The sequence below is a fragment of the Rana temporaria genome, chromosome 2 (assembly GCF_905171775.1).
Source record: "Rana temporaria chromosome 2, aRanTem1.1, whole genome shotgun sequence".
Classification (NCBI taxonomy): domain Eukaryota; kingdom Metazoa; phylum Chordata; class Amphibia; order Anura; family Ranidae; genus Rana; species Rana temporaria.
This window is the reverse complement of record NC_053490.1, coordinates 506,238,200-506,243,482: the sequence shown is the minus strand read 5'-3', so window position 1 is coordinate 506,243,482 and position 5,283 is coordinate 506,238,200. Positions and strand designations below refer to the sequence as shown.

General features: G+C 49.1%; 1 pseudogene; it reads right to left on the bottom strand.

The window, feature by feature from the left end:
• Positions 1 to 4,945: 4,945 nt before the first annotated feature.
• LOC120929992 lies at positions 4,946 to 5,049 on the bottom strand (annotated as a pseudogene).
• Between the last annotated feature and the right edge of the window lie 234 nt (positions 5,050 to 5,283).

The following is a 5,283-nucleotide window of genomic DNA, read 5'->3' as shown; positions in this document are numbered from 1 at the left end:
CAAACGCAGCCATTGTGCCCATCAATTGCAGCCAATGTGCCATCAAACTCAGTCACCGTGCCCATCAATTGCAGCCACTGTGCCCATCAAATGCAGCCACTGTGCCCATCAATTGCAGCCAATGTGCCATCAAACTCAGTCACCGTGCCCATCAATTGCAGCCACTGTGCCCATTAATCACAGCCACTGTGCCATCAATCACAGCCACTGTGCCATCAATCACAGCCACTGTGATTGATTCAAACATATTAATTGTAGCCTCACTGTGTCCATCAATTGCAGCCACTGTGCCCTTCAATTGCAGCCACTGTGCCCATCAAATGCAGCCACTGTGCCCTTCAATTGCAGCCACTGTGCCCATCAAACGCAGCCACTGTACCCATAAAACGCAGCCACTGTGCCCATAAATCACAGCCACTGTGCCATCAAACGCAGCCACTGTGCCACCAAATGCAGCCATTGTGCCATCAAAAGCCGCCACTGTGCCCATCAAAAGTTGCCACTGTGGCCCCCCCAGCCCGCTCGCCATCTGCCCAGCACTTACCTTATTTCGGTGGGGCAGCGGGTGACTGCGGCGACCTGTATCCTTCATGCGTCTCCTCACCTTCTCTCCTCCTGATAGGCGTCCAATCACACCGCGTGTCGTTTTAGCAAATCAGGTGACGGGTAATACTTCCTGATTGGCGGAGAGGCGAATCAGTGTTAGAACAGCAAATATTCATTGGAGGTTCAGTGTTAGAACAGCGAATATTCATTCGCTGTTCTAACACACCTGGGTGAACTGCGAGTACAATGCTCTGCACTCGCAGTTCACCTTTTTTGAGCCTATTACAACCTATGGCTCCAATCAGGTGCTTCAAAAATACACCCCTGCCGCTGGAATTCAGGCGCCTGGCATCCAAAAAGGGGCCGGACAAACGAATAGTGGGTGGCGGCGGCAGCCATGGATAGACTCATGCAACCTATCCATGAATCTATCCATTAGTCATAGAGGGGGGTGGTGTGACAGAGGGGGTGGCACCCATGAGCCCTTAATGGACCACTGGTTAGGAATCCAAAGCATAGTGACAATGACTCCTGATAACCCACCCCCAACCCAGAGTGGTATACTCACCGATGCATGCTACCTCCCTTTGTCCAGTTTAAAGTGTATGTAAACCCTAAATCTATTAAATGCCACTGTACACAATCTTCTAAGGCCTCGTACACACCACCGGATCTATCCGCTGGGATTTATCCGCAGATCAGTTCCAGCGGATAGATCCGGTGGTGTGTACGTCCGAGCGGATATTTTTCCGCGGATATATTTCCGGCCGATGGATTTCCAGCGGATAAAAATTTCTTAGCATGCTAAGAAATCTATCCGCTGGAATCCTGTCCAGCGGATTGATCCGGTGGTCTGTACAGACTCACCGGATCAATTCGTCCACTCCTCTCCCTCGCATGCGTCGTAATGATTCGACGCATGCGTGGAAGTCTTTATCTTCCAGCGTCGCGCACGTCGTCGCGTCATCATCGCGGCGACGGCGCGACACGTCACCGAGGATGGATTCCGCGCGGATTTCGATCTGATGGTTAGTACAACCATCAGATCAAAATCCGCCAGAGGATTTATCCGCGGGAACGATCCGGAGGACCGTTTCAAGCGGATAATCCTCTTGTGTGTACGGGGGCCTTAAGCAAAACTGTCTGTAAATCTCGATCCCAGGGATGGCTTCAATATAATGTGATATGTATCTTTCTTTTTTGACTGGTATAAAGAAGAGGGGAAATGTACAGTTGCTGGACTTTCATACGGGGACAACTGTGTGCAACTAGTGAGACACCAAGCCCAAACATGAGGCATTATAATTATTAAAAAAATACTACATCTGTACTTATTACCCAGCAGTCTACTTACTCTTTTCACCTGTACTATGTGCACTACTTACTTCTGATCATATCACTTTGTGTGATATTTACACCTGTACCCTGCACTCTGTGGATTACTTACTACTGACTGCTTCTCTCTATGCATTACTTATTCCTGACCCCTGCATTCTCTATGTTACTTACTCATGGCCCCTGCATTCTCTGTTACTTATTCCTGACCTCTGCATTCACTACTTACTCCTGACCTCTACACTCTGTGGGTTACATACTCCTGACCCCTGCAGTCTGTGCTATATGCATTCCCAGCCTCAGTTCTCCATGCAGAACTTACTCTCGACCCCTACACCCTTTGCAATTACTTAGGCTTACTCTTACTGTCTTACTTACTCCTGACCTCTGTATTCTCTGCATTACCTACTAACCTCTCCGATCTGTGTCTTACTTACTCCTGACCTCTGTATTTTCTGCATTATCTACTCCTGACCTCTGCAATCTGTGTGTTATTTACTCCTGACTTCTGTAGTCTCTGCATTATCTACTCCTGACCTCTGCAATCTGTGTGTTTCTTTACTCCTGACCTCTGTTCTCCACCTGTTACTTACTCCTGGCCCCTGTACTCTCTGTGTTACTTACTTCTGACCTCTGTATTCTCTCCATTACCTACCACTGACCTCTGCAATCAGTGTGTTACTTACTCTTAACCCGTACACTCTCCGTGTTACTTATGTCTGACCTCTGCAAGCCATTTGTTACTTATTTCTGACCCTCTGGCAAACTCAGAATTTTTTTTAATCTAGTAATTGTACAATGGCAGCAATAAAAACTTCATTGGTGTCCTTCGGTACAATAACCCCCTTCTTCCTTTCACTGGTGTCAGAGGATACTATGGAAAAAACCTTAAAGCGGATGTGCCAGTATAAAAAAATATTAAAAGCCAGCAGCTACAAATACTGCAGCTGCTGACTTTTAATATTAGGACACTTACCTGTCCTGGAGTCCAGCGCCGTCAGCAGCAGGGGACGAGCGATCGCTCGTCTCTCTGCTGCTCCCCCCGCCATCCTCAGTGAGGGAACCAGGAAGTGAAGCGCTCCGGCTTCACTACCCGGTTCCCTACGGCGCATGCGCGAGTCGCGCTGCGCCCGCCGATTGGCTCACACGCTGTGTGCTGGGAGCCGAGTGTTCCCAGCACACAACGGGCGACAGACGGGAAGTCAGAAAAACCCGTCTTTTGCCCGTAGCGTGTGGCCGGAAGTGGGTGCAAATACATGTCTTTAGACAGGTATCTGCACCCCCTCCCCCCTGAAAGGTGTCAAATGTGACACCGGAGGGGGGGCGGGTGCCGATCGGCGTGAGTTCCACTTTAGGGTGGAGCTCCGCTTTAACTGGTGTTCATTCATTGGTGTCCATGGGTAATTGAGCCCCCCCAATTAGTTTCAGAGGGAGCAGCAATGGGTGTCAGCACAACATTGGTTCTTATTGGTTGCTTATCAGAACATGCACTGCGGTACGTACTGTACATACACTCACAGCACTAGTTAACCTAAGCTACAGACTGGACTTCTAATGCAATTTCAAGTACAGGTCTCAAGGAAAAACCTTACATTCAGCTTAGTCAGAAGCTTTTGTCTGCCAAAATAGAGACAGACATTCAGATTCTTCATTAATAGCTAAATCCTGTGGTCTGTTGATGCTGCAGAGCAATAGAGACCCCTGGACTGATGTTCTGGCACCGATGATCTTGGCCTTTGCAAGAGGACAAAATTCCACCCCCTGCTGTTTTGCACATATTGGTTATGAATTATGTATTTTTGTGTCTTTTTTCTTTTTTTTTGTAATAAAAAGTAAAAATGTTTATCTGTTAAAAAAGGGACATTTTAAAAGATATTGTATAATTTTTTGTTTTTTTTGTCTTAATTTAGTAAAATATTATACATTTATAGTATGCATTTACGTATATCAAGAAAGGTGGAGCTCAACAGCTATTTATTTTTTTTATTGAAAAGTCTGTGGCGTGCAAAACACAACCCAAAAACTCCACTCGGTACAGGAAAAATGTGCACACACATAAAGAGGTGCAACAAAAAACTGTGACGGGTGCATCGTCAATTGGCCCTCCGAAAAGGGCCCAACTCTGATCCCCCGGGGCATTAGGCTCCTGGCAGGGACTCGAGTAACAGTGGCCCATGCAGCCGAAGCCACATGGACCCAACAGCCTTGGAGGGACTGCCGGAACAGAACCCTCCTCGGTAAGGCTCCCCCGAAGGGAGACCCCATAAGAGCCGGCGAACTAAGCCAGAAGCCAGTCCATCGACTCCCAAGACTTTCAGAGCAGGCCCGAGGACCAGCACCCTACTCATCACACATAAAGTGCTAGTGCACCAAACAGAAGAAAGACGTAACGTGACACACAGGATAGATAAAAAGAAAGTGGGGGAGAAGGAAGATGGGAGAGGTGAGGAGAAAAAGACCAACGTGCAATACGTTGGCCGGCCCTCCGGCCAGGAAACAAAAAATCCTCTGGTCCTAGTCAAAAGGCTCGGCCATAGAGGCAGGTGTGAAAAGGTGTATTGTGGAGATCAGTGACCATGGTGCCACACGATGAGTGTCCCCACACTCGTGCAATGTATGGCACCCCTGGACTGCCACTCCAGGGGCACTATCTCCACAGGCTTTTCAACGGACCCTGGTCCACGGCCCGGGCGGTCACAGTCCCCTTCCCCACCTCGACCAGGAAGGATCGGGAGCTACTAGAGGCTCAGGGAGAGTGCCCATACACCTCTTTCGCTCCTTGCCTAATTATACTCGAGAGGTACTAACTACTCACTAGACCCTCCCCCGAAAGGTAGGGCCAGCGTTCCCTCTCAAGAAACTGGCAAGTCAGGGTTAGGAACCGCATCAAATCCAGGCCAGAAGGCCAGGGGCCCGGCCTTTCAGCTTCGACCAAATGCCTCTCCATCCTCACCAGAAGCACCCTTCCGGATGGCTCAGATTCGACCATTGGCCGGCCCCCAGTATCTGTCGGGCAGCTCGGCGTAGTCCCTGCTGAAACCACCCTTCCAGGTGCTATTACATCATTGGATTGCATCCACCCTCCCAATGGAGGTGCTTCAGCGCTCCTCTGACAACTGATAAGAACAGATACTACATTTGATCTTAGCCAAAAGGCCGAGGAGCTCAACAGCTATAGTTCAAATTAAGAGCTCATTCACACTAGAATTCCCTGCAGGAAACCTGCATTCCGTGCCGGCATTTCAATTTTACTGCCCTTGCAACCTGCAGTGGGTGCCAGTCACGTGCATAGTTAACAACACCTCAAATCAACGCTGTATCCTGGTCTAGGCCAACAAGGCCCAGGCCTAGGGCAGCACTTTGCAGGGGGACAGCACGGAAAGAGTCCCTGCCAGCTTGCGC